Here is a 12,217-nt window from a genome sequence, read left to right as displayed (position 1 = left end):
GTTTATTTCTCAGCTCTTTTATTCTCGAGCTAATATCTGAACCGGCTCTTCTTCATAAGTCAAATCAGACCGAATTGAATATTTTCAGTAGGAATAATGTGGGAAGGATCTGATCTATATCTCCGGAGCATCGAAACATGAAAAACATCATGAATTTTCTGTAATTCTGGAGGTAAAGCTAGTCGGTAGGCAACAGGCCCAATTCTTTCCACAACCTCATACGGCCCAATAAAACGTGGACTCAACTTACCCTTTCGGCCAAATCTCAAAACTTTCTTCCAAGGTGATACTTTGAGGAATACTTTATCACCAACAGAATATTCAATGTCTCGCCGTTTCAAGTCTGCATATGATTTCTGCCTATCAAAAGCTGCTTTCAATCTATCTTTAATCTTCTTAACTGTTTCTTCTGTTTCTTGAATCAATTCTGGCCCAATCATTTTTCTTTCATTCAATTCTGTCCAACATACCGGTGATCGACACCTTCGACCATATAATGCTTATCGGAGCATTGATACTTAGATTGAACTGTATAGCAAATTCCTAACAAATCGTTCCACATTCAAAATCAATATACAAGCCCGAACATTCTTCTAATTCTGTATTACCCGTTCGTCTGTCCATCTGTTTGCGGATGAACAGCTATAAAGTTAAGTCGGTACCAATGATTCATGTGCTGTCTCCAAAATCTCGATGTGGCCGTATCTCATTGATGAAATTTGAACTGTGGAAATATCTGTAATCTAACAATTTCTCGATATACCGTCTCAACTTCTCAAGACCACTATTCTCAGCTAATGAATAGGCTGATTATGTAGCTCAACAATTACCAGATAGCATTCTTTTTAACTTCTGCAATGGCACCTGTAACAAAATTCCATTTAATAGATCCATTTCCACTAGAATGTATTGGTGAATAACCCAGTAGGAGTGATGTTCTGCCTTACTCGCTGACATGTCAAACATTTACTGACATATTCAACTATGTCCCTTTTCATTCCAGGCCCGCCAATTAATTCTCGTAAATCACAATACATCTTTGTTCCACCAGGGTGCAAAGCAAAGCACTGTCATGTGGTCCCTCGAAGAATTAACTCTTTTAGTTCAGAAGTAGCTGGAACACAAACTCGATTTTGAACCTCAAACAATCATGCCCGTCAATACTAAAACTCTTGGTTGTACCATTCTGAACATTTTCTCTTTTCTAATAGTCTATCATCTTTCATCTGAGCTTGCTCTAATCTGATCAAAACATCATCGGCTTAACCCTTAATTCAAGCTAGCAAGCTTCCTCATCATTAATACTAAGTCGAGCAAATATTGCCCCTTAATTCCCTCCCCCACTGCTTTTCTACTCAATGCATCAGCCTACCAACATTCGCCTTTCCCGGGTGGTAATCTATAATACAATCATAATCTTTCAGAAGTTCGATCCACCGTTTCTTCTTATCAACTCCTTCTGCGACGGAGATTTAAGACTTTTGTATCCGTGTAAATGTAGCATTTTTCACCATAGGTAATGCCTCCAAATCTTTAAAGCAAAAATTACTGCAGCTAGCTCCAATCGTGCGTCGGGTAGTTACTTCATGTGTTTTAATTGTCGAGATGCATAAGCTACCGACTTTCCCATCTTGCATCAATACACAGCCCAGACCGCTTAGAGAAGCATCACTTATACACGACAAATCTTTTCCCCGACTCTTGGTAATGTTAATACCGGTGCTCTGTCAACATTTGCTTCAAAGTCTCAAAACTCTTCTGGCACTGGTCATCCCAGATAAAAGGAACATTATTTTGCAGTAGTTTAGTCATTGGTAGTGCTATCTTTGAGAATCCATTTACAAACCTCCTGTAATACCCAGCTAACCGAGAAAACTGCGTACCTCTGATACATTCTTGGGGTGGTTTCCATGGACAATCGCTTCAATTTTTTTGGATCAACCAATTCCGTCTGCAGATATACATGTCCAAAATACAACTCTGTAACCAAATCACATTTATGAGCTTTCCATAAACTGTTTCTCGTAAAATCTGTAGAACTATTCGAAGTGCTGATCATGTTCTCTTCTGTCTTCGATATACAAATATACATCTAAATCACCACAACTGATTAAATACGGCTGAAATGCGGTTCACAAATCCATGAACAGTTGGGCATTAGTCCCCCGGCATCACCAAATTCATTGCCATAACGAGTAGAAAGCTCAGCCTTAAGGACTGCATTATCTGTCAAGGTAACCTCTTAGACTGATGCACTTTATCACGTCGTAATCATGCATAACGATAGAACATCTTTCTTTTAACAAACAATACTGGAGCTCCCAGGGTGAAATGCTTGGTCTAATAAATCCACGATCTAGTAAATCCTGTAACTGCACCTTCAACTCTTTCAACTCAGTGGGCGACATTCGATACGGAGGTATAGAGATTGGTGCTGTACCCGGATACACTTCAATAGCAAATTCAACCTCTCTGTTAGGTGGTAAGCCCGGCAATTCTTAGGAAATACATCTGAAAACTCACATACGGTCCTGATCTGACTACACTGACTTCCAACTGAATCAGAATTAATAACATATGCCAAATATGCTGACAACCTGCTGAAGCAATTTATTAGCTTTCATTACCGAATGATGCGTGTCGGACCACTGGTACGGATGCCACTTACTTCAACTCTATCCCCATCCTCTGTCTGAATACCGAACCTCTTTTTGTAACAATCCAAAATCACCTTATATTCGGATAACCAATCCATGCCCAAAATATATCAAAGTCCCAAATGCATAATTAACAGTCACCAGAAAATTTTTATTCTTATAATCAACGGCATCTTAACAGACCTGATCACTACTCTGTTTGCCCCAACGGACTCGACACCCAATAGACACTCAGACATTTCGGATTTTAATTTTCTCAACTCAACTAAATCGAATTAATGTAAGAATGTGAAGATCCAGGATCAATTAACGCATAAACAGGCTCAGAATAAATAAAAATATAACTGTTACCAATCGTGGACATCGCCTTCTTCACGAGTTTTGACCACATAAGCTCTAGCTGGTATTCTGGCTTCAGACTGCTGAGTAATAATATCACTGCCTTCTACCAGCTCCTCCTCTAACAACCGAACTACCTCTACCTAGACCTCGCCTCGAGCAGTAGATACTGATTTCTGTGATGTGACAGGAGTATCATTTTATTCTTCGGATAGTCTTTAACAAAATGCTCCGTCGACCCACAATGGAAACAACCTCCGGTCAATTTCCAACATTCACCCAAATGTCTCTTTCCATAATGTCCACATTCTAGAATGTCTACATCTCGAGGTGGACCTCGTATACTACCAGTAGATACCGTCATCTGTTTTCCCTAGCTTCTTCCACCTCTGTCTGATCTAAAACTGAATCTCCAACCACCCTGAGATTCTTTCGGTCTTTCAGCTGAGGGTTCCAACTGGTAGTTCCCGTACGCTTCCCAGCTGGTCTAACTCTTTGAGTCTTTTTATTAAAGCCCAATACTTGTTCTACCATTTTAGCTCGCTCAATCAAGTCTACCATTTCAGTAATACGTTGAGATACCAACTGTAATTGATCTCATCTCGTAGACCCGTAAAAATCTCTTACAACTATCAGCTTCAGTTGGAATAAACTCTGAGGCATATCTACTGAGTCTCGAGAATTCTCTCTCATAGTCTATTACTGACATGTCACCCTGTTGTAACGTCAAAAACTCTTGTTTCTTATCTTCGATGTACATTTCTCCTATATATTTCTTTTGAACCTCTTTCTGAAATAGATCCCAAGTTATCTGATTCTCTGGTAAGTGTCGAACCACTGATTCCCACCATAAGTAAGCTTCTTCTTGTAACAACGATACAGCACAAATCAAACACTCTCGGGGGGTACAATCTAATGTCGTAAAATTCTTTTAGTCGACTCCATCCAATTTTCAGCTACAGATGGATCGACTCCTTTCAGACCCATAAATTCATTGGCACCATACTTTCTCAATTCCTTTATCGGGGCCCGTCTTTGAATTGGAACTGAAGTCATAGCAGGAACATTTCCACTATCTTTGTAATGCATCGGCAATTTTTCTATTTGTATCAGAATCATCTCTATCATTTCTTCTTTCTGCTCTAGGAGGTTGGTTTCTCATCGGGTTAATACTAGGTGTTACCGATTCAGTTTCATCTAACTCGTAAGATTCTTCTTCTCCAGTATGCATTTCTTATCAGTATCATTTATTCTTTCATCCGACATCTTTAATCTATAAAAAAACAAATAAATAGATCAGCATCCAAAAATCCCGACTCAATTTCGACTCAAAATGGCATGTACTTCTAGACTCAATTTCGAGCTCAATATAGCCCGAGAATCACTAAACTGATAGCTCTGATACCAACAAATGTAACACCCCCTAACCCCAAACCGTCGCCGGAATAGAGCTACGAGGCATTACCGGATATATCAGACAACTTATGGATATTTTACAATTATTATAACATTCATAGTATAATTGAAGAATTATGTCCCTATAATGGACTTTCGAAGCCCAACACAAGTATTAAAGTGGAATGAAACGGGACTTGTTCGAGTATTCAGGGAAATATATATATTTTTTACAAAAATTTCGACAGCATTTCTTCTAATTTTTACATAAAACCCCCTGCAAATTCAAACCAAAAACCACCTAATCCAAAACCAATGGCACAATCAAAAACAATTTAAACCTAAATATATCTAAATCATAACCAATTCATTAACATAGTCATTTAATAACTAAACATTCATAATATTAATCCAAATTAACTAATAACTTCATTCATTTTTTCATTCCAACTTATACCAAATTATATAATATAATATTTACCATTTTATCAAACTAATAACAAAATATGGTATACCATTCTTATAACTAACTTTACAAGTACATCTATATAACTTATACAACACCTAGTACATGCCACTTTCAATTAAAAAAGAAAACATCACCCAAAATCCTTTCGCTGAAGTCGGGATCACTCGGATGCTGGACCAGGACACTAGACTTCTATTAACCTGCGCACGGAAACAACCGTATGCTGAGTATTTCATACTTAGTGGTATTACCATAATTCAAATTGCAATAGCAATTAAAAAAATAAAATAAGAACTCAGCATCAAATAACAATTCTTTTTTTTTAAGTTATCATTAAATAACAATAAATAAACAATCTTTAGCTATTATTCAATTTTAGTTACAAATCACATTTACCAGGTTTTAATCACCACAATCATTTTAAATCCATGCATTTCATTTCCAATCTAAATTTTCAGTCCACAATTTTAATTTCTTTCATATTCACTAGTACAGTCGATCAAATTCATTTGAACTTCTCATCTTAGATATTCACCCTATTAACAAATCTAGACTTTGATGGATACACGGATTCCAACCCAACACACCATTACGGCACATTGTGCCTAAAACGGTACATAGTACCTGATCAGTATACGACACATAAAGTGCCTAAAACGACACACGAGGTGCCTGATACGACACACGAGTGCCTGATACGACACACGAGGTGCCTGAAATACGACACACGAGGTGCCTGAAATACGACACATAAAGTGCCTGATCAGTAAAGCCGGCAAATCCCGTACACTTCCACATCCTATGGCATGCCAAGTATATCCGACTTAGCCCGACTAGTTAATAGGGTATTCAATTCTCAATTCACTTTCATTTCCATTCCAAGATTACTTTTCAATTAAAATTTTCACATTCAAATCAATTTACAATTCAATTATACATACACATTCACCATTCAATTCAATTCTCATTCAACTCAAATATCAATACTTACCTTATAATTCACTTATTAAATATAGAATTGATATAAAGCATTTAATAAAAGTAATTTGAATTATAGTAATACAAACCGTGAATTTCTCGTTTTAATCCTCGATAGCTTTCTCCTTTCCTTTGTGCGCCGATGTCTTAGGTTTTTTGTTAACTACGAAAATAATAATAATTTATAATTATCAATATAACACAATTCAATTTAATCCATGAGCCTAAACATGCAAATTTAACCATTTTTATACACATAATTCCACTATTTACTTATATGTTCATTCAAAGCTGTCTACTTAAGTCATTGTTACTAAATCATTTATATCTTGAGCTACGAAACTCCAATTAATATCCATAAATTTTTCTTAAACTAGACTCATATATCTTCTCACCATAAGATTTTCAAAATTTTGGTCTAGCCAATTAGTACAGTTTATTCATTAATACTCCCCTGTTATTTCATTTGACAGTTTTGACCTCTCTCTACTAAAATAAATTATCTCATTGTACAGAACTCGAATAAGGTACTTGTTTCTTATTTTGAAACTAGATTCATTAAGGAGTTCACACATATAAATTACACTCCATAATAATTTTTGTACAATTTATAATGATTTTCCAAAGTTAAAACAGGGCATCTCGAATTCAGCCCGAACCAGTCTTACAAAATTTCAAATATCTCTTGACTCATCAATTCATTGCTTACACTATTTATACTATAAGAAACTAGACTCAATAAGCTTTAATTACATATTTTTTTCATCCTCTAGTTCCATTTATACAATATTTAGTGAATTTTCAAAGTCAGACCATTGCTACTTCCCAAAACTGTTTTGATGTAAATGTTAATAACCAAATTTATAACACCAATTCACACCTTATGTCTATTCAAATTTCATTTAAACTCAATTTAACTATTAAATTTTCAACATATTTTCTTAATTCCGAAATTTTCCTCAATTTAGTCCCTAAAACACAAACTTATAGCTTACTTTGCAATTCAATCCTATATCTATTTTAACTTGAATTTCATTCAATTAAACCCCTATTTCATTTTTTTTATTCATCATGACAGTATTTAGAATTCTAGTAACTTTCAAAATATTAATTTAATTTCATCAAAACTTTGTTCTAAAGCTTTTAAAACATTAAAATTAAGTAAAAAGGGCTAAATTAACTTACCTATTAAACTTTCAAACCTTCAAACCCTAATTCTCCGTTTTTCTTTCTTTCTTCTTTCTTTCTTTCCTTCCCCTGCTTTTCGTTTGCCTATTTGTTTCTTTCTTTGTTCTTTACTTTATTTTCTTTCTATTTACTTTACTTTTAATAATAATAATTTAATATATATTTTAACACATAAAAATCTCAGATTTTTATGCTTATGCGCCTCACTTAGGACAAATGGCATAATGCCATTTTGGTCCTCTTCATTTTCTTTTAATCTACAATTTAACTTTCATCCTTTATTCATTTAGTCATTTTTACTAATTACTCTAAATTAAGCTAAATTCACCTAATTTAAACCTAATTAAACACATCGCTAGACTCATAAATATTTCTAGTAATTATTTCGAACTCGATTTACTAAGACGGAGGCCCGATAATGTACTTTTTCGGTACCTGTGAATTTTGGGTCATTACATTAGGTTTGAGAAATGTATGTCATATGTTCTGATTTGATCGGTAATGCCTCGTAACCCTATTCTGGTGATGGATACAGGTTAGGGGTGTTACAGTAGCACTCAATGGCGAGGATGTCCTAAAGTCGAAAGAGTTTGTGGGGACAAAGTCTGCATACGATGTGGACAATTTCTTGTGGAGGATGAAAAACTACTTCCATGCTAAAGGCATTATGGATGGTACGGTTAAGGTAAATACTACTTCAATGTTTCTTATTGATATTTCACTTTTATGGTGGCGAGGCAAGTCCAAGATAAAAGGCAAAGTGAGATTGGAATGTGGCAAGAGATTCAATGTGAGTTGAAGGGACAATTTTACCCATAAATTGTCGAGGAAAAAGCTCGAGCAAAGTTGCGACTGCTAACGCAACGGGTACAGTAGGGGAGTATGTTCAAGAGTTAAAGGAACTCATGCTTCAAATTTCATATGTGACCAAGAAAGAGGCATTGCTTGCTTTAAAGAATGGATTAAAGTCATGGGTCAGACAGGAAGTGGAACAAAAAGGTGTCTAAGAGCTGTTAGAAACCATGATAGTAGCGGAGTCTGTGGTCAAGCTTAGTCTAATGAAAGACAAGCTTGAGTCTTCCAAGTCTGAGGATAGGGGCGTATGTGAAAAGGTTCATAAGGAAGATGACGATGATAATGGTAATAGTAAAAATAGTGGTAATGGGAAACCACGAGTTGAGAAGAAGAAACCCAATAGAAAGAGGGACAAGTTGAAGTGCATTCTTTATGATGATCACATATGTTAAAGTAATGTCTGAAGAAATTCGCACTTTCTAAGAAGGAGAAGTCGGTAGGTAAGGCCTTGAGACTTGGTTCGAGTACAAGGGGTGTCGAAGCCAATAAGACTAAAAGTGAGAAGAAGCCGTGGAGTGCTTCTTATGTCATGGTCCGTATAGGTTGCGGAAGTGTTCAAATAAGTCTATCGTCGAAGGGGATGATAGAGCAGAAAATGAGCCTAAGAATCTTGGTTCGAGCAAGGGAAAAGTAGAAGCCAAGAGGACAAAGAAGAGAAAAAAGAAGTAACGAGTAAAGTGCTTCTTGTACCGTGGTCCACATAAGTTGCGGAACTATCCAAAGCAATCCAAGTCAGTTGTGGTTAAAGAAAAGGCAACATCGGAGTTTGTTGAGTCATCGAAGGGGCTTCCACATGAGGAAGATATGAGTTTGTCATCGAACTTAGGGGAAAAGGTTACGATGAAAATAGTGAAGCTGAGACCAATATGACTTAATTTGAGTAAAGTGACGGAGTTGGCCGAGTCGTCGGTGAGGCTTTCACTCATGGAAGAGGTGAGTTTGACATTGGACTTAGAGGAAAAAGTCGCGATGCAAACTTTAAAGCTAGGATCAATAAGGCTCATTTCTGTTGACACATCGGAGGAGCTACCACCTTTAGGAGAGGTGGTTCTGCATTAAACTTCGGGAAAGTGGTGATGCAAGTTGAACAATTGGCCTAAGTAAATGCAACAAGGAAGGTACATTCTGAACACTCTGGTAGTGTTTTGCATTCTAACTTGTTGACTTGGGAAGAACATAGGGCCCTTTTGAAGTTTTTAAGTAAGGAGGCCGAGGGACTGTAGGCAATTCGAAGCCAAGTATTGTGAATCAAGAGGATTTGCTCGAAGCAAGTTAGAATGTGGGCAGAAAGAAACACAACTTCTTGCCACCAAAGATGTACCAATGAGTAGGACGATTCGAGTTAAGAAGTGATGTAAACCGAGACAAAAGTTTCAAAGAAGGGAAAAGCTAAGGCGTTGAGACGAGATCGAGGCGAATCAAGTTAGTGCCATTCTAAAGGCACAACGAGGACATTGCAAGAATGGGTAGGGAGAATGTCACGGGTCGCAGTTCAAAGCCCATGACCATCGCACCAAATGTGTCCAATGGAGGTCTATTGTTTAGATGGGGATCATTTGGCCCACAAGAACTAGCCCGATTCGGTAAGCTATTGGAGAAACCTGTCAGATGAAGCCTGAGTGGCCCAATGATGAAGATATGACAACGTAGACTATCTTGATAACTAATCTTAAGAGATTGATAGGAATCATATCTTGTAAAGATTAAATTAGATTGATATGGTATATCTTGTAAATCCCATAATTTAAGGGATATGATTAATCTCGTCCGTCAATGTAACTTAATCTTGACCGTCGATTTTGGGGAGCTCAAAATAGAGAGCCTACCCCTCACTTGTAAATCACTTCATTCCATTGTTTCATTTTATTTGTGAATAATAGAATATTGAAAGCATTTACTCAAACACCTCTCGTGCATTCTTTCTGTGACTTTTTGTTGTTCTTTTGTGGCTTCTTTGGCATAAATTGCTTTCGCTATACAAATTGGTGTCTTGGAGGAATTCTAGAAGAATCATCACTTGTGGTGTTAAGGCCGACTTAGGCGAGTTTGGAACGAATAGATCGTCTAAGGCCACTTGGAGCGTAAGATGAAAAATCTAATCTTGTGACACTAGGCCAAGAAAAAATTTAAGTATCTACTAGGCCCAAAAAAATTCTAAGTACTAACTAAATATTTTTGAACAAATTTAGAGACAAATTAAATATTAACCTTTATTTTAACAACAAACAAATAAAAAAAATTTATTAGGTGAACATACTGGTTGTACATTCAACCTGCCACTTAAAGCGTTCTTCTTATATAAAAGGAGTACCCAAGTATTGTTTTTTTTTATTAAGGTTTTGCTTCTTGATTTAATGGGAGTCTTGATAGGTATACAGAATGAAATTGTGTAAATAGATAAACCGTACAAAATTAAAGAACTTACATACAATTAAACTAATTAAACTAAGTTAAGTGGCAGCATTCTCCCCGTAAATGTCACATATGTCGTAAATATAATCAGGTCATGTTCAATCATACATAAAATTTAATTTATCTATTAAATATTCAAAGCAACCGCAATCCACTGGACTCATAATAGAGGAAGAAGACAAAACCACAAGGTCACAATACCCAACATGTGACTTGTCAAGATCTAGCTTGTAAGAGAGCCTACCCACAGTACGCCTTACTTATATCATATTCATAGTCTTTTTCCTTCGTCTTATAATCATGTTTATGATAATATGAATTTACATGTAATCCTATGGTGGACGGTAGGATGAATGACCCACCAAAGCGACCAGCCCTGCCCGTGAATAAGACAGATAGGGACACTCTCAAATCAGCAAACTGGACTGGAGCCAAGTAATGTTTATGAAATTGCCACAAATGTGAGAATGGTACATAATTTCCAAGAATATTAATACAAAACGTCTTTTCCATGGAATGCACTGCCTCATCATCTTCCCAAGTGGAACATCAAACCATATGACATCCTTGGATTTTTATTTTGGTCCAATTTGTAAAAGATTCTTCAACTTTTTATTTTTTCTAATCTAAAATATTCATTGTCAATTTTGATATGTGATGATGTGACAGATGCACATTAATAATTTTGTATAATTAAACGAATTCATTGCACATTCTTAGAAAGACAAAAAAATATTGTTGAAGTGTACAAAAAATGTGAAAAAAAAAGTTGATTAGAGAAATAAAATAATAATAATAATAATAAAGAAACTAAATTCACCGAAAACACAATAAACTAATTTGAACTTTTAAGGTTTTTTAATCAGAAAACAAATAAATAAAATACAGTAAAAAATGAAAAAGAATAATAATAAGCATAAACATATGGAAAAGATGAGCCGTAGCACATTGACATAATAAGTAGATAATTCTCATGTTCCACCAAAAAAGAACAAAAATATCATTTTCATCATTTCGACATCAATCATGGCACATTTTAAATTCTTCAAAGTTGCAAAATACAAAATTACCCAACCGGATATCCTAACGCCACCGGCGATCAAAGAGAAACAATATACCTACCAAATACCATATTAAGCAACTTCCTCGCCCGCCCATCTCTTCTGGGGATCACATTCTTCAATGTCTACCCGCTGAAGTGTTTCGTGTAAGCTCAGTATCTTCAACAAAATGTTGGAAACCAATATTTCAAAAAAAAGTTGTACCTACAAGCAATGCAGGCAGCAGGGCACCCCTTCTTCCCGCAGCTACAATTTCTGGTGGAGCGGCCCTTTTGAACCACGATGGATCTTGTCTAGCAAACAAAACATGTAATCAATAAATCAGTAACTATTACATATTCATAAACCCAATAAACACCATATATATATATCATAAATTTAATTTAATGACTTGTTAATTTACGTCGTTCATGCGCGAAACACACATGCAAAGCTTTGATAAACATAAATGCAGTGCGTGTCGCGCATGGACGACAAAATTCAACAATCATTTTTGCTTCACTCGACCAAGTATGGTGTTTGCTCAGCTGTCCTCCTTTGTTACCTAAACCCTTTATATATACCAAAAGGAACTGCGTTAACCCTATTTTCATACTCATATCTCAATCGTAGTAAATGACTTTAAACGTGCACTTCTTGCAATCGACATCTAACCCAAGTGTAATTATATATACTACCAGCCTTAAGCTTGAGGTCCCCATTTTTGTAGAACGAAATCCAAGGTCGAGTCAAAATTTTATCTCGAAGGTCAAGAGAAAATATATATTATATATTGAATTTTAATTTATTTCTTTATAAAATTATTTTTATTACTATTTTTAAGTGTAAAAATACTAAAATTTAAAATTTTGATACCAAGGAAA

At 35.8% G+C, this 12,217-nt stretch overlaps 1 long non-coding RNA gene across 1 annotated transcript; it reads right to left on the bottom strand.

The window, feature by feature from the left end:
• Positions 1 to 11,188: 11,188 nt before the first annotated feature.
• LOC121229642 (uncharacterized) lies at positions 11,189 to 11,998 on the bottom strand. Its single transcript, XR_005927495.1, has 2 exons — positions 11,559 to 11,998; positions 11,189 to 11,486 (listed from the first exon to the last, which is right to left on the bottom strand). It is a non-coding gene; the product is annotated as an uncharacterized lncRNA (long non-coding RNA).
• Between the last annotated feature and the right edge of the window lie 219 nt (positions 11,999 to 12,217).

Source organism: Gossypium hirsutum, chromosome A05, assembly GCF_007990345.1.
Source record: "Gossypium hirsutum isolate 1008001.06 chromosome A05, Gossypium_hirsutum_v2.1, whole genome shotgun sequence".
Taxonomy (NCBI): Eukaryota; Viridiplantae; Streptophyta; class Magnoliopsida; order Malvales; family Malvaceae; genus Gossypium; species Gossypium hirsutum.
The sequence above is the reverse complement of the archived record's forward strand: the minus strand, read 5'-3'. Positions and strand labels throughout refer to the sequence as shown.